This window comes from Agelaius tricolor, unplaced genomic scaffold, assembly GCF_023055355.1.
Source record: "Agelaius tricolor isolate 1412-34295 unplaced genomic scaffold, bAgeTri1.0.p SCAF_5, whole genome shotgun sequence".
In the NCBI taxonomy this organism is placed as follows: domain Eukaryota; kingdom Metazoa; phylum Chordata; class Aves; order Passeriformes; family Icteridae; genus Agelaius; species Agelaius tricolor.
The window spans coordinates 41,492,444-41,511,307 of NW_027269265.1; positions in this window are offsets into that span (position 1 = coordinate 41,492,444).

An 18,864-nucleotide genomic window follows, 5' to 3' on the forward strand; every position below is an offset into this window, starting at 1 on the left:
AATTCAACCAGTTGTTGCAGACATTCTGAATCTTTTCTTCTGGGTCCCTTTCCACAGACAGTGGGAAGATATTTCAAAATCATTATATGAACACATGCACACTTGCTTGTATCCCTAAAATCTCTCTGATATGAGCAAACATTTTTGGCATTAGGGTAACACTAGAGCAAGCACCACAGCTGTTTGAGATGTGAGGGGATGAAAAAGAGGACTGGCATTGCAGGGTGAGGTTCTGCCAAAGGCATTTTTACATGAGAATATTTTTCTGCACATAAAAATGCTGTATTAAATCAAGTCAGAGCTTGCCTATCCCTGCTGTGTGCTTCATCCACAGCTGTGCCTGTAGCAACGTAGACAAAGGATGTGTGGGGGCATCTATTCCTTTGCCATTCACTGGCCAGGGCCCCACAGCGATAACTGGACAAGCTCAGTGGAGATGGCAGCAGTTTCAGGAATACCTTGCCAAAGTCAACAGAAGAATAGGAATAGTTTTAGAAGGCCCTGCTTGATGAGGCTGTCTGAAGAAATAGTCTTTCAGGATAATCAAGTTAAATTATAAGGTGTTTTAGAAACACTAAAGTGATAGTATAAAAACATTTGGGTCTGAAATCTTTGTAGGCTGATTATTTTTATTCTCAAAATAATTTTATTTTGAGAATTAAAAAATTCCTTTTTTCTTTCTCATCCATTTCTGGAGACTAGGGTAACCAAAATTATTTAGGGGTTAGTTTTCATGAAAGGATGGAATTATGTCAGGTATGACACTTGAACGTTTGCTTTAGTTTCTTGACATAGGTTTAAGGTCCTGTCTATGCTTTTAATGCTTTCCGCCTTCCTGATATGCTTCATTTTCCCCTGGGAATTTCTAATACAAGCACTGGCTATGAACAATTGCTTTAAAATATGTTTTGACTTGTTCAGTGCACCATTCAAGCCCTCAAACAAAAACTTTTTTTCCTTAGGCCAGTTTTATCTTCTTGAAAATGACTGTGCATTTAAGCTTTTTCCAATGAGAAAAGATGATTGGGGCATCATCTGATTGTCATTTCCATCACAGTTTTGTGCACTCAAAGCGCTTGAAATACTCTGCCAGCTCTGTACTGGCACTTCTATTGTCTTTAATGGCTGTTTGGGCAGGCATCAAAACTACTTAAACTGCTGCTCCCACACCATGAACCTTTGTCCCTTTTCACACCATTTCACCTAAATCCAAGAAAATGGCTGATTGCTACAAAGCGTGAGACAAGTGCAACATGTACTCGTAACAAGTGAGCATCTGTAGATAGTGGCAGGCAAAATGTCACCAGCCTCCAATGACTGGCATTCCTTCTGCCAGGATGAGCCACTCACAGCCAAAATAACTTGCTACCTGACAAGCTCAGGTTGTGCTTTTGCAAATGCTGAGCCTACAGCTGATCATTTGCTCTCAGCCTGATCTTGGACACTAGCAGCCTAGGACTGGGGAATTACAGCAGTCTTGCACTCACCCAGTGAGAAAATAATATGCAGTAGCAGAGTTACAAAGCTGCTAGAATCTGGCAGAACCTGGTCAGAAGAGGTGGACATAACATGATGGTTCTAAGGATGAGGCCAAGGGCATGAGGATTTCTATCTCTGACCTGCAGCAGGCTGAAAGGCAGCTCAACATCTAGGCCCACACTACTGCATGGAAAGAAGATGCTTATAATAAATTCCAATTTTGAACAGACAACCTCTTATTATTTTTAATGTGCTGTCAATACAACACAAAACTCTTTACATGGACAGAAAATGTACTACCTTTTTTCCTCTCTGAAAAAGGACTCCCCAGGACATGCAGAGGCATAATTATTACCTGCTATTTCTGTGGTAAGAATTTGTAGACTCCTAAGATGCCAGGCCATTTTCTGCCTGCTGCTCTATGAACACAATGACACACCACAGAGATGGTACAAAGGAAAATCTCAGAGAAACAGGAAGTTCCAATCCTACCCAGCAGTAGCATTCAGAGTGTGTACCCTCCAAGCTAAATTTTAGTCAAACAATGTTTTATCAACATTATCCTGTGCTTGAAGAGGCACCTCTTCAAGCAGGGCAAGAGAGTAATGATTTTATGGATTGGGTCTAGGTCCTATGGAGTAGATTGACATGCTTGAGGGATTGTCATTCCCACAAGACATCTATCCTTACCTCCAGAGAAATCAGTGAGAACTTGCTTTTCAACTCACACTCTTGGGTAGCATCTTTTGAGACAAGCTTCACACAAAACAGGAATAACATTAAGACTGTGAATTCTCCTAACCAAAAACCAGTAAATGTTGTATTAAAAAGATAATGTTTTTATACTAGCTCAGGGATGGACCTAGGTAGCAATCAGGCCCAAACTAGTGGATTTGGACACTGTGTTGTGTTTGCGCACCTTTTCACTCTAGATCATTGCACCATCTGGGCAATATAAGTAGGACAGCTTGGATAACGGGGTCTTAACCTGCACAAGAAACGTAGATGCGACCAAACTTGCCCTTGAAATCTTAGCTGTCCTTTTATGTCTCACAGTGTGTGCTTTCATGATGCAGTGGCGGTACCTTTCCGTATGGAGCCTCATTCACAGCACAGCATGGGCCATGCTTGTGGACTGAGTCTGGCTTACACAGGACGTGAAATCATTTCATGTGAGATGCCTTTGTTGTGTGTTGGAGATGTTAAACAATGTGCAGCCAATAAGACAAGGACTGTCAGGAAGAAAAGCAAATTCTTGTCACTTGGCAGCTGCCTGAGATATTACAGACTGTTATGCAGTATGTTATGCTTGTTTCTCCATTTCTTTATCTATTGTGAAAAAAAATCTTCGTAGGAGATTTCTATTAGGAAGTTGGCAAGTCATTTAAAGCTTTTTTTAAAACACAGCATGTGTGTGTTTCTCATTTTCTGGGTGCCTAGCTTCTAGCTTATTTTGGCCTCAAGCCATTGAACATGTTGAGGATAGAGACCAAGACTAAGAACTTAATTTCACATCCTTTGGGAAGCTCATGTACAGAGCTGAAGACTGGTAGGTGCATTTGCCATAACCCCTGTAGCTGAACTAATGTGCTGTAGCTTTCTTCACTAGCTGGATTTTCCTACGAAGCACTGTGAGAGCTTGCCATTGAAAACTGAGGAACCCAATTCATGCACAGCATTGACCAAACGGGCTTTTATATCAGTAGCCTTGGGTGCCTGCACCAGAACTGCCAGCTCTATGGGCTGTGCACTCTGCCAGTTGGCCTAACTTGCTTGAATTCTACTTCAAGCACCTGTTTTTCATCCATGAGCTTTGGCTGAATGCAGAGAAAAGAAACAGAGCTGCTCCTCTGATTATCACTGACAATGACTGAGTGTGTAGTCTAAACTCTCCTTGGAGCACTTGAGCAAATGAAGAAGCATGATGGATACTTCCAAAAATGTACTGCACTGCTCTTTAGAGCTATATCCAGCTTTCCTTTGTCTTTGGAGAGAAGAAGAAACCCGACAGCCCATTTTAGTGTGAGTGAATGCGGGAGGAACTAATCTCAATCACATACAGTATTTTTGCATTTATGTGACATTAAATGTGCATTATGCATAGATGCTTATGAATAACATGGAATATTTGCCACAGGCATGATTAAACTGCTCTGGCCAACTTTTCAGCCATCTAGTCAAATACACTTTTTAGCAAGAGGGCAGGTACCATCCATGTCCCTGGACAGTTAATATTCCTGTGGTTAATTTCTCTTCATCCCAAGAACTGAGCACCTCTGTGTAGAGTAGTGAATGTGCCTTCTATAATCTTTGCTACTGCCAGTGATAACATGGGTTTGATTTCCATGGTCTTTCACTTGAGATTTTGATCATAACCAGCAGCTGGGTGCTTCTCTGTGTATCATATTGTCACTCCAGGCTGTTCAGAGGCCAATATTTCAAGGTCATAACTGCTGATCCCACTCTAGTCTATCCCTTATAAGCAGCTGAAGCATCTCTTTTGCTGTTTTTTGAAACATAATCTGAACTATTGGTTTTGATCATTAGGAGCAGAAGCAGCTGGTACACAGAGAGTTCCCACATTATCTACCCGGGAAGCTGAAGTCAATATCAAGTTTACCTAAATTGAAAAGAGAAGAGGAGCCAAAATGCACAATTGCCTTTGATATTTTGTTGGGTTTTTTCCCTCTGAATTACTGTGGAATACAAAGGAAAAAACCAATGAAGGAAAGGGTTTTTTCTGTAAGGGGCAGGGCAGGGGGCAATCCTGACTCTACTATAGTAAGAGCTCCCAGTTGAGATAAAGGGTGCTGCTGTTGTGGCACCAAGCTTTATCTTGGTTTCTTGGCTGTAACATGAAAGTGAGTCTGGATCTGTCTCTGAAATTTTATGTTCTGCATTTGGCCACAATTTGTTGGCACCTAGTCCTGTGCTGCATCATGCAGGTGCTCATAGCTCTGACTTATTCGACCATCTCTGGTACAAAGTTGAGCATTGAAGGTAATAGTCAGCCTGTTCAATTTTCTGCAGTTCTGTCAAAAATATGGGAGTTTTAAGGTGCATCATATTGGGGAAGCAGAAGGGCACTAAATATTTAATACCAAAAAGTTAAATATTATCATAAATGTAATTTAATATAAATGGCTTTCAGCAAATTCTTATCCATATTTCATGATTGAAATGGGTGTCTGGCTTCTAATGTTTGCATGCAATTAACTTTAATGGGTGCAGCACATTACTTCCAATCCTTTGTCCCTCAGAGACCCTGGCCCTATCAAGAAAAGAAAATAGCAGGACATCAAACATCAGTGACAGTGAGGGTGATACAGTGTCCTGTGTATAAATCTGAAAATGACAAGTTAATAGGCTATTGATAGTTCCTGAAGTGTATCGAGACTAATTATTCTGTGTATCTGGGGGTAAATGAGAAATGGCAGGAACTCCATAAGGTAAAGATATCTAAAAACATGAATATGCATTAGCAACATATAAAGCTTCATTTTCTCGTGTCTTTGTAAAATGTGAGCCGAAGTCACTTTAAATAGGTGGTAGTCTTCCCACCGATTTAACAGGATTTAGAAGACGTCTTCAGTGAACTTTGGATGTGTATCAGGGACATCATAACAAATTTTGCTTGAGTGAGGTCAAAGAAAAGTTCTACCATCCTCCAAACACCTTCATGCCCACTAAGATCTCCTGTGAAGGGCAAGGCTGCACGATGAAGCAGACTCTATGTTTTGCAAATGATTTAAAGTGCAGAAATTGCTGGATGTTCACAAATGTCCCTCCAGATTGCATGAAGATGTGTAAGGTGTGTGATGACCTCTGAAATAACAGCAGAGATTTTTAAAGCTAAACAAATATGTCTCAGGCCATTAAACTGGACAGAAAAGAGGTTGGCACATTTGATTCCAGAAGGAATTTCTGAAATAGTAAAAGTGAAAAAAATAGGTGGTGCAAAACACATTCTAACACTAAAACTGATTTCATTGTGGGCTTCTGGGGATGAAACTCCCCAGCTTTAATTAGCATCAAACTTAACTGTCTTCTATTTCAAACCTGAATATTAATTAGTGATGCCCTTGGGGTAATCAACCCTTATGGATCTCTGAGAAAAATGAACTGATTAGTAGATTGACCTTGAGAGTTCCAATGGAAGATGATGAAAATACAGATTGTTCAACTGTGCTGTACGGTAAGCTTAGCTTAGTGTAAACTAGTGAATTGGGAAGCCCAAAGGAAGAAGGAGAAACACTTCATGAGGAGGTTAGTTACAAAAGATGCCATTCATTTTTCCACTTAAAAATGCAAACTCTTATTGGTTTGCATTCAAGCCATGAATGGAAGTTCATCTTGAAATACTTTCAGAAGAATCTGACTTTAATTGTATGAATCCTTAAAAAAGTCCTCTGAAACATATCTCAATCGTTTCAAGTTTAATTTTTGCTGCTTCGTAGCAAGCAGTTGATGTTTTCAGGAAATGGAAATTTTGGAAAAAAATGGAGGGATACCTAGTAAAGTACACCACCATATCTGGAGTCAGGAAAATCTGCCTGTAGCTGTCTCATCATGCTATGGATTCTTTGTTAGAGTCTTCTTCTCCCTTTGTCAATAGCTGTGTAAATCTGGACAAATTAAATGTTTCTCCTTGCCTTTTCTGAGTAGGAATGAAGAATAAAAATCTCCATTGTCCATGATACCTTGTGATCTGTTGATCTGAGATGCTCAGAGTGCAAAGAAAAACTTCAAAAAGTTTCTATCCCTTAGCCTCTTGCATTAAATTTTGCTGCTTCTCCTTGCTAAAGCCTCTTTCTTATATAACAGTTTATCCTCAAATAACTGTGTTATGCCATTTCCAACTTTCTTGTCCTCCAAGTACATCTTACAAAATGGAACACCTCTTCTGTCTTTGTTGTGCCTTTCAACATCCTGAAGCCTCAGCTAAGAATTCCACTGCATAGGCACATGACCCAAAGTTGCCATTCAAATATGCTTTTCAGTTTTGATTTCCCAAAAGTGATCAGAAGATGTGAAGGTGTCATTATTGCAAAGCTGTAGGTTTGTATTTCAAAGCACATTTGAAGCTAGATAAGCTGTAAAAAGTACTTTAGGCAATGAAAGAATCTCAGGCTTACACGGTAAAATAGAAAAGATAAGTAGTGATGTGCTCTTGGCACATAGTTAGGTGGTCCGGTTTTTTGTTTTATTGTTATTGTGGGGTAAAATCAGATAACATGATGATGTGCATTCCCTAATAGACATTTCTAATATAGGACATATAGTGATACTGAAGGGTAGATAAGAGAATTCTAACCTCTGTAAAACTCATTGATGTCATCTTACCCCTAAGAACAAGTCAAATAAAAGGCATCTATTTATAGCAGTTTGAGAAAATTTGATGCCAGTTGAAGGTTTTCATCAAATTTTCTTGATATGCTTGAAGATTCAGACTCTCAGTTTGTCACTTCAGGTATAGTGGAGCTTGAAGCAGTCAGAGGAAGTAGCCTGCTAAGGTGCCTCCTGAAGGATATGGGCTATTTGCACCACCTTCCTCCTTCAGAAGAAATCTCAAATGTAAGAGCCACCAGAGGAATTGTGTAGTGTCAGCTTGCTGTCATGATTCAGTGAAAATATCATATGTGTTCAGACTGAGGCTTGTTGACAGTAAGAAGAGGAATGTCTGCTGCTGAATGAACCAGAAGTCAGACCTCAGAGAAGACTACATGATGGTCAGATTGTGGTGTAGCATGAAGAACTGGGAATGGTTTTAGATAGATGCAGGAGGTGGATCAGGAATCAGAACAAGAGGGGCCATGGCAGAGGCCACATCCCATTATTGCCTGACTTTGCAAAGGCAGAGAGGCCCAGAGAGTGGGAGCCGGGCTGTGGGTGGTGGCTGCTGTAGAGGATAAGAGTGAATGATTCCCCACCAGCAGTCTGTGGGTCCATCAGTTTAGATGCAAAATCTTGCCTAGTCAGGACTCTTCCATGTGTGTTTTGTTCTAGCTCTCCTTGGACCAATTTCCTGGGACCACATTTTCTCTGTAAGTGATGCTTCAGAAAGAGTGATCCTAGTGCACAAAGACTGCCTGGGTAAAGTACAAATTAACTGAAATTGACACCTCTGTTGCCATAGCTAAACTATTTTTGGTACCCAATGTAGTTTTTTTTCAGCCAGCTAAGGTTTTGTATGCTACATTGAATTCAGCAGAGTACAAATGTACCTGCCATATAATTAGAACTAGATTTGGAATATCAGAATGCATTGAACATTCTGGGATGGTGATTTTAGTCCTTTGTAGTCTGAATGTCTGCCAAATTTAAACTTAATGTTAGACCATTCCATTACATAGTGTTAACAAAGTCAGAAATAATCTAAATAAACTGGGTAAGAGACTGTAATTAACATTATGTAGATTGAATTTTAAATTTTCTTTCCTTCTCAATGTTATACATCTTTCTGCTCTGCTTGTAAGTGTTTTCAGAGAGAATTTTCATTTTTTTTTCTGTGTGTGACATTAATACAGGGACTCCAAACCCACTGGAATACCTCACAGAAGCACTGAAGGTCTATTGGCTTATGAAGAAACACAACACTTTTGGACCCAGACATCCTGACTGCTAAAGCTGGCAGCACTCTGAGAGGGATGTGCTGCCTGGAGCATGGGAAGCAGCTGTGAAGAGATGAGTAGAACAGTGGGGGGTGGCTGTGGACTAAAAAGCCAAGTTGTGGAGGAGTACAGTTCTGCTAATCTATTGACTAGTGTGTGTCTGAGTAAAATTTAAGGAAAAAAGACTTAGGAACTGCAGAAAAATGAGAAAGCATTTAATTCTTGCTAACATCTAACAGCTAACATGGCTGTGTCTACTTATTTCAACCAGCATTTTATAATTTCTTAATTAAGAAATAGATCTGTGTTTTGCTAAAAATCTGGAGCAAGTAAGGTGGAAGCCCAAATGACTTTCTCATAAAGTGCTGGATCCTTTAATTCCTTCATGGCAGAGGTCCTGATTACTACATATTATGGCAGTAGCTACTGTGAAATTTGCTTGTGGTTAGCTGTAGCTAAAGTAAAACCATTTGTTTCAAGTATGCTGACAAGCATCTACATTTACAATGGATTTATAAAATCTGGACCTTGGTCTGAGAAGCATCGAAGATCAGAGGGCCTAGGAAATGCTACAGCAGGTCCCAGCAGCAAGCTGGGCTCAATGATGGGGCAGCGGTAGGGGCTCAGTGCCATCATGCAATTAGTGCAGGGTCAGGCTTTTCCATGGTGACCTGTGGATCAACACTTCCTTCCATGCACCTTGTGCAGGACTATAAGTTCATACACTGTTTTTATGGTCCAGAACTATCTTCCATTCTGTTGCTTTTAAAAGCCATAGTCACTTTTAGGATACTGGATCTCTGCCTGGTCTGCTCTTTCTAAAATTTCCTCTTCATCTAAAACTTTGACCCATAGGATCTCAATATCCTTCAGGTTGTTGTGTTTTATTTTTCTATTTATTTATACGCTTAGGGGTTTTATAGATTTTTTTTTTTTTTAATTTTTCCCCTGGGGGAAGCAGGAGATAGGGAGAGAAAAAAAATCTACCTTTGATCGGAAGTGTTGTCAAACTAATTTTTGCCACAAGTTGCTGGCAAACTATGGATTTTTGATTACTCTCTTGCTTTGTTAAGGCAGTGATGCTACTCCACTTGAGATAGATGCATTAGGAAAAATGCATCTAGCCATCATGTTCCAACCACAAATAAAAGTCCTAATATGCTGCAAGACTCCTGGATTTAAAACAGCATTCAGGACAACATAGGCAGGCAGACTGGCTGCTTCTGCACTATCTCCTGTCAGATTAACAATTAGTTAATTGGTGCTGCTAATTACAATGTTTATTGAGCAATCCCAGGTGGCAGGTTTACCCTTCCTATCCATATCACTGAAACATTCTGAATAGGACTTCATGCACAAGGGGACGTAATGGTACTTTCTGTCTCTCTTGCACGCAGACATGGTAGTGTGAGTGATATTCAACCTCCCATGTCATGTACTTCAGCTTCATCTGGGATTACTACCTGGCCTCATTTCAAAGAGAAGAATGGCATTGTTCTGTTACAGAAATGCTACTCTGTTTTGGTTGTTAACTTCTACATGCTTTGCCCAGTAGAATAAAGATGTTTGGTTTCATGAGAATTATGCCATTAATAATGCATGTGACTTACAAAGAAACAGTGATTTACATGTCCAGAGTATTGTACAAACAGTAATGCATAATAATTTGTATAGCCATAATCTCAGAAGTAAGACCCAGGAAGGATGCATTAGGCTCCTGTAACCGGTTCTTTCCCGTCTGCTTTCTGGGTGGCTGCAACTACTTGTTTAAAGCAAATCATCCGAGTTCCATGTTGTTGCTGGGGTACCCTACTGACTCCTGCTTCTCTAGACACCAGTTAACATTTCTGGAGTTCTGGGATTATGGTGCACTCTCATCTCATCTTCTCCCCAAGAAAGCAAAATACATCAGGCTTTTTCTCCAAGATTCTGCTTTGTACTTCTACCTAATCAATAGTTGCTCATATTTCAGGTAAAAATCCCCTGCTTTCTCTATGCTTTTATCTCTCCGGGTCTTTTTTTCTCATCTCTTCTGCTTTAACTTCAAGGTAATGCAGTACATTGGTTTGAAGCACTGGCTGTAACAGGTAATGTGGATTGTATTTCTGACTGAGTTATTTTGAGATGAAAGAAAGAAGTAAGGTGTCCCTAATTCAGAGTCCTAGATCATTGAAAGTTGCAATTGTCATCTAAAAGACACTGTGTACATACAGAGTGCTGCTGTAGGCACTCATACAGCTCCTCTATATGGCTTTCTCTATATTTCTTCTGTTAGCATGATTTGTTTGATTCTCTAGATGTTCTTCAGTCTGTAAAGCCTTTCGTGATGCATTAACCTGAATGATGCTGCATGAACTTCATGATGAGGAAAATTGTGGAAATGCACTACATGATCCAGCCTGTGGGACACAGACACTACTTTTAATTTCCTTTCTGATGCAGAGGAAAAGACAAGGTGTGTTTTCCAAGCACTTTGTTCACTTTTCTGTCTTTCTGAGGCCCATGTTTCTTATCTCAGTGAAATACCCATGCCATAATGGTGAACACATAATGGTGTAGACAAATTTCCTTTTAAATACATTGCAGAAAGGACTTTTAACAAAGGCTCTCAGATGATGCCTAGAGGAAACTGTGCAAAAAGCTATTCTATTTGAAGGTGTTATACAAATTCTCTGGCAAGTGTATCATAGGAATGCTCCTATAGGTAATTTTGGAAGGATAACCAAAATGCAATCCTACATAAAGCTAGGAGGATAACCAAAACCTGAAGTGTCTTTTTTCTTTCATTCCTTAAACAATGGTTTTGCTCTTTTTCCGGCTTTTATGGAAACTGCAGGAAAGCCCTTGAGAAAGTCTCATCAGAACAAGATGCTAATTCCTGCCAATTTTAATGTTTTCTTCATAAGGCATTGACTAGAACAATTAATTTAGGGTTTCAGTGTACTCCCTGGACCATTACAGAGAGCTCTGCACATGGGCAGTTGAAAATAATTGCTGCCTGGAATAAGTTTTTGGCAGTTGGTGTGTGGTTCAGCTCTAAGGAACCAAACATTTTGAGTTGAGCTGGTGGATAGTCCAGGCCCTGCTCTGTGCTGAGCTCTGAATCACATGAGGCACTAAAAGTTCACAGTGCATTGACTTCAAGAAGAGACTCTGAGGTCTGGCCAGGACATCTTGTCTTGATGAAAGGACACTTTTTCTGGCCAGTGTTTCAAAGTCCTTTTCTCCCCCATGCAGTTTTCCTTTTAACTGTTTTTTTTTTTTTTTCCCCTTAGCGTTTCGGATGCACTTTCATTTCTCTTTTAGCAGATTTTTAATTATCCTGGTGCCATACTGAGATGTGGCTGAGATGAAGACTCTAGCTGGTTTTGACTCACATCTGCAGATCTTGTAGGAATAATCTCTATGGTAACTGACCCATGTTGGATAGAAGAAAAAATGCCGAGAACTAAAGGTTAATTGCTGTTTTGTTTATACATGTTTTGTGCAACTTCAGTGTTGCAAATTAGGTATCCAATTAGAATATGGATATTAACAGATTGAGTATCTTTTTTGTTTCTCGGACACCTGCAGAACTACTTGAAACAGAGAAGAAATACCTTAGAAATAACGATTTCTTTTTATACACTCTTGTGCAGGGAGGGATTGTATCCCAGTCAATTCTTTTTTAAAAGGGGGAAGGAAGGTATTTGCCACTGCAGAGGGAAACCTTTTCCTTCATATAATAGAAAAGATCTACCTGTCATTCTTCCCCTGTCCAGAAGAAGAATAGCTTTGTGTGGTCATTGTTCTATCAGGAGACCTAGAGAAAAAGCACAAGGAAAAAGCAACTAACTAAACAAATCAACAGATGAAATTTCTCTCATGTCACCCATGACAAGCTAATGTTCTGTACAAGGTTTTGGAAATCCTTTTGCTCTTCAATGTGTATGCAGTGGTTCTCAAATGAAAGAGCTCAGGTCTTTAAAAATGTACTGTTGAAGTGTCTGGTTTCTCTTTCAGGGGATTTCCTAGATTCATTTAAGGAAGTAAAACATTAATTCAATTTAAGAAATGAAAGGCTTGCTGACTAGTTTTCTCTCCTTACAGTATATTCTGTCCCTGTGAAAAGGCTTAAAAAGTACACTGCTGTGTACTTTCTAAGTAAAGGTTAAGGGTTAACTGTGTCACTTGAAAGAATATTGTTTTTAAAAAAATTTCTTCTTACTTTTCATGGGCAAATGTTATAGACCTCATTCCCATATGAATGTGTAGAGAGACAGGTGTATCTGTGGTGAAATATTTAACCTGATTTACTGAAATACTGAGACAACTGGTAATTATGGATTGTAGTCAGCTTAAAGATGGGACTGCCTGATATGAATTGTCATTTTAATTCCTCAAGTGTGTGCTTTTGGGTTGTGCTGCTCATGAAAATACTCTTTCATCTTTTTTAGTATGTCCATCTTTTTATTAGGCTGTTTGAGACTGCTATTTTTGGCTTTTCATGAATCCAGTAAAACTTGCTTAGAAAAACTTGTATCTTTTTTGCACTTACACACACAAAAGTGACTCTCATGGGGCACACAATTGTTATCCTTCTACATGAGCATGGAAATTTCTAGTAACTTGTCATTATTTTATTCATTCTGTAGGAAGAAATGTTTCTGCATAACCATTTTTGCAATTAAAATCTTCCAACAGTTCTTAATGGACTCTGGGAAGGTCTCTCTTCTCATAGATCTTAGCAGAGTGAATTAATCTGTGTTCAAACAAAATTAGAGATGTAATTACTATAACCTTTAAGAAAATAATTATGTTCCTAACACAATCATCGATGTTTTGGGGACCATATTGCAAAGTCTTGTGGCCCCTGTTGCAGACTGACTCCTTCTCCTCATACTCCCTAACAGAATAGAAAAATTAGACTTTTGAGTCCCTTGAGTGCAAACCAGTGACCTTTGGGTTCACAGTGAAACATTTGGTATTTCTGGCTCTTTATTTCTTAGTGTTTTGGGAATTGCAACTCAGAACCTGTGAATGATGTTCTGAGTGTAGGAAATCTGCTTAAATTGAATGAAGAAAAAGTTTCTAGGGATGCTCAGGTCTAATACTTCTCTAAACAGTAAAATATTTGCCATTTGTTTATGTCAGTAAAATGAGAAATATTATGACACATCAGATGCTTGGAAAATATTATCTTTCACCATACATTTCTGAAAAAATGTGATAAAATGTCCTGGAGGTCTAGATGTATTGCCTTTCTGTATTTCTAAATTAAATCTGCTCATCTGACAAATACAAAAAATGTTTTGGTTTAAAACTAAGTCCTAAATCTTCAAGGCTGCCTGCATGTTACTAACCAGAAAAACTCAACTTTTTGAGTAAAGCGGTATTATTAATGATCTATGTGCTAGCTTCCTCACAAACATCTAAGTCCTGCATGGTCATCAAAAAGAAAGAGAAATAAATGGTTTCAGTCTGCAGAATCAGCAAAATGCTACATATTGATGTTAGAAACTGAATGGAAATGATGGCCAACATGATTCGTGTACAATGAATATTCATCATAGCATTAAAATAATGTTGGAAAATGCTATCATTATAAAAATTCAAGTCTAAAAATGCAACATGGAACAAGTTTTAGCAACACACTTAAATCCTTTCTATTTTTGATATCTCACTGTGCTGGTATCCAGTGTTTACTCAAATAAATCTGTACAGGACTAGCTGTGATTTTTATAAATAGCTCAATCTTATCTATATGGTTTTAGCAAACACATAAAGTCATATGTACTTGCAATCAGAAGATATCACATGGGTAAAAGGCTTGGGTACTGTGTTACGAGGACAAGATGCTACATCACAAGTAGTAATATAAATTTGAACACACAGGAATCGACCAGACAAATAATAGGATAGGAGACACAGTTAAGGTAGCTAACAGGTACCTAGTAGCTATCCCTTGGGCACTCTGTGCCGTCTGATCCACCTGGCTGGAGAGTCACTGGGCTCCTTGAATTGAGATCCACACAGAACCTGGACTCTCCTGCAAGATAAGCCTGTATGGTTTCAGAAAAACTGAACACAATTCATTTTTGTCCCATCAGCTGTTTAACTGGGTTAAAGAAATATACATTAGTAAGAAGACTCACATCCATGTTTGCTGTCCTTCCAGGATCTATACCAAACCTGTTAAAGTCAGGAGTTTGATGGGTTACTCTGCTAATCAGGCAACAGGTAAAAGCTCCTTTTGAAGACACCAGAAAGAAAATATCTAAACGTTTGAAGAAAAATATAACTGCTTCATCAAATTCTAGTAGTAATTATTACAAGGTACCACTCGCTGCCTTGAGCAGTTCTGTAACTTGTACATGTTATTTAAGAGCTGCATACCAAGATGAAGCTATTTATGCAGCTAGGTGTGTCTTTGGAGATCTTTGGGGATGACAGACATAATAAAAACTAAAGCTGAAAATGAAAATGTCCAGTGGGACCACTGTAAAGGATGAAATTAAATGTCTTTTTATAGGTAGACGTTCTTGAGTAAAGTAGGTGATTTCACCTCTGTACCTTATCACTAGTTGCTAACTAAACACGAACTGCTGCCCAGTTGTTACGTAAGATGCATATCAGGCTGACTACTTGCCTAAGGGTCTGAACACAGATGAAAGAGAAAGGCAGGTTTTTCTGTACACACTGGCTGTTTCTCTCTCGTGGAGGAAATGCCTAGTATGTTTTGAGTGTGACAACTGCCTCCCATAAATAAATATCCACTGACAAATGCTAAAGAAATTAGCCATATGAGCCTGTTCTACTTTATTAAGAGCTTCAGGGAAGAGCCTTAAAGTTATTGTAAGGATGAAAGAGGAGTGTGTTATGTATCTTGGTCATAGTCTCTGAGCTGGTGGTGTATATTATTGAAGCATTCTGTAAAGAAGCATAAATTCTCATAATTTAATAAAGAAATTATTTTGTTGCTAGTGCATATTCTATAAGGTGGAGTCAAGTACACACCTCCTAACTTCTGACTTGAAAATAAAGACAGGCGAGGATACTAAGGTAGGAGATATCTGTTTCCCTCTGTGCTTTCTTTCAGATTTTTCTTGATGTTATGGCTCTGTTTTTATTTTATGATGAGATCTGTCTTTGCCCCAGAGTTTATCAGTAGTAATGCATTTCCATAGTACTTTAAGGCTATGAACACAATAAGCATTTATTGTGGCTTAATACACGAAGTAGTAAAGTGTCAGGATGATGATGTATTAGAGGCAAGTGAGACTCAGGGACATCTTGGGACCATGAAGTGATGGTTCCTGAAGTTTTCCTTAAGCTTATCAGAAAATCTTGTATGACCAATGTAGGAGCAGCACTGTCCATACCAGGAACTTTGGTTGCCTAGCTAAGGAGGGGGACAAGAGATATTCAGTCACCCACAGAGAGCCTTAGAAAATTATTTGACTAAATTATAGAACAAGAGGAATAATACCACTGTTACTGGACTTTAAAAAAATCTACAGTAGTTACCATCTTGAATTATGGCCAGGATGGAGGTTGACGGGTGACTAAAGTTAATCATCTTATGATCCTGTAAACAGTGGTCCTAAGTTAGGTCCATTGAGTTCTCCTGGACACAGCAGGCTGTGCCAGCATCTCTGTCTGAGTGGGATGCCTCTAAGAGCTTGCAAACTCTCAATTTTGCAATACTCAGAACTACCCAAAAGCTGATGGTGGCATCTGGGCTGATACCCCACTCCTTGACGCTCAACCCTTGAATATTGAGAAATTCAAAGGCATTCAACATGAGTACTTCTCTGAACTTGAAGGGAAATTTTAACTGGTCTGACTTTGTACATTTACATATGGACATCTTTGTATCTTTGTGTGTTTGTCTGTGAATCAATTTAGGCACCCTGTACAACATATACTATATGTTGCTGTCTTAAACTATAGTTAAGTCCCTGTTGTAACTGTAGTAAATTCTACTGAAAAATTTTGTAAACATCAAAGTAAGTGATAAAGTGCTGCTAAATACTTTCAATATATGCCATTGTCCAAGTCTGAGACTAAGACTGGACCTAGCCACACCTAATCTTGAACAGGAGTTTGGAAAGCAAGGGGGCCAACTCTGACCCTTGTGCCTCAATGGGAGGGTCTCCCTTATCTCTTTGGGTCCTTACCCTTTAGCACCTATAGTCTCTGTGTAAACCATTCAGAATTGACTGTAATATTTTTTCCTTTGTATGTTTCATCCACGTTGTGGATTCACAATAGAGTGAATCTTGCCATCAGACTTTGTCACACTTTCTTAAATTTGTATTAAACCTGCTTTTGTTAATATCTTTGATGATGATTCTCTAAGTGACCTAAACCACTCTTTTCATGACAGTCATAATTTTCCCAATTCCTAATTATTTTCCTGCTCTTGATAACAAGAATGTGCTGTGTGTTTCTGGCTATGCTCATTAACTGTCCCGTGTTGTGACAGGATTCAGGATGAGAAGAAAAATTTTCTATCTTTATTGATTGATACTCTCAATTTCTTTGCCACATGTTGTCAATATGCAGACTCATAGTAGCAGCAGAATTGCGTAAAAATACGTAAAATGAGAAAAATTCTTGAGCTTTTCAAGAGCTGACTGAGCACAACCCTGCTCTGAGCAGTTGGTTGTACTGGAGAGCTCCAGAGATCCCTTAAAACCTGAACTACTATATCAGTCTATATTTCTAAGACAGATTCACAATTTACAGGAGTTAGTAAGCTTTTCTTCAGAAACTATCCACATGTATGCCTAAGTCTGAAGTAAGTGTGAGGGACTTTGAAGTTTAGTGTATTACTAACCACAGGTCTGCATCACAATGTGTCATGTGGCCAACTGCTTCATTTGCTCACGTCCTTAAGTGTAAAATTGGGCAGAATGGCTAGGGTAAATTCAGGAAACAGGGACAACAAAGCTCACATTTTAAGAGTGTAGCATTTGCAACAGGAAACATCACTGCAATCACAAGGAAATTGAAGGAGGTTTCACTGGTAGCTTTGTAAATTCAGCAGTTTGGCAGGCAATCACCTGCAGTGAAAATATAATCTGCCAGGAGGTATGTGAGTGACAGCCCTTGTTTCATGGTGAAACCTCAGACCACAGGGAAAGACTTATGCTTGGGCCTAGACTACAGCTGATGGCATAAGATGAAGGGCCTCTTGGAAAAGGCTTCATCATCACAGTTTTCTCATATCATATGAATCATTCAGCTTAACTTTGGTGCTGGGTAACCCCAAACATTTAGTTTAGCAGAGGCTGACACAGCACCTGGTGCCCTGATTTCTTTTCAGGGAAGATGGAGAAAAGACTGGTATAGACATGGGTGATTTACTTCTCACAAGGTGCTGTGGTCTCTTGCATAAATACAAGCACATAAGCATTTGTCTGGCAATAAAACATTTTCTGCTGTAAGCACACAGGTTGGTACTGGCAGCTTTGGGTAATTCAGCCATTTTGTAATTTATTAAGTGTTGTCAGAGCAGACATTTTGAAATACTGGTCTCTTCATCACTGGGAAGTATTTACAGCGAGATTTTCATGTGAAAATCATTCTTGATCCATTCACTAGTATTTACCATCCCTTTGATTTTTAGGTCAAATACAAAATTATTGTTTCTTCAGGGAATCAAGTGTGAAAGTCAGACATCCCCCCTACATCCCTCTCCTGCCGAGCTGAGCACAGGTGTAAATAGGACCATAAACTAGGAGGTTATCCCTGTGCACTTTGCTTGACTGGCTAAATCTGGTACAGTGTAGTGCTAATCCATGCCTGTAGCTCTTAAAAACTATGGAGATAGAAAGAAATAGCAGTTTGTTTAATAGCAATGATATTGCTGTTATATACTGACAATAATGATAATGATGGTGATTATAACAGCAACACCAACAACAATAGTAGCAATAATAATAATAATAATAATAATAATAATAATAATAATAATAATAATAATAATAATGCTTGTTTATTTGCATTATTTTTAGAAATGCCTTCTTAGCTGCACCTCAAAACAGCAAGTCAAGGCTCAAGGAATGAAGTCCATTTGCTCAGTTTTGAACAGGCTTGACTGGCAGAATGTTCCAGTCAGGGAAGATCGGCTTGCCTAAGAAGGAAATGTACATGTGAGATTTTTTTTGGTTTTTTTTTTTAAATTGCAGATAGCCAGATATTTTTTCTTCACTGATTAGCTTTTGGGGCTTTTCTTTCAGCTGTTTTTTTTGAGAAGACATTGTCTTGATGGACATAACTCGGTGAAATGTTTAGGTTGCTCATAACAACCATTCCTTAGAGTAATCACCACAGAGACCTAACAATCTCCTTTGCCTGACTGGTCAGCTGAGTTATTCAATGTGGTTTCTATTTTCTATGTATTGTCAAGAACAACAAATTTTTATGCATCCACAGCTTTTCACAAGTTTTCATTAATGAAAAATTTCCTATATTTGGAAAAATATAATCTTCTAACAAAGCAAACAAAATACAGCTGTTCAGTTCTTCACAGAAGTGAAGCTGAAAAGATGATCAGAGCGACTCACTTGACCTCAGAGCTCATTTATGTTTTGCATTTGCAGGACTGAACATGCAGTGAGAGGACTGTGACAGAAAAGAGAAAAATCATGAAGAGATGCTCTGTAAGGGCACATGCACCATGGGGGACTGAGGAATACAGGGAGCTGAGATGTGCTTTGATGGTACAGGAAGATGTTACCTACACTGTGATATTCTCTAGGGCATGGCCCGATCTTGTCCCTAGTGT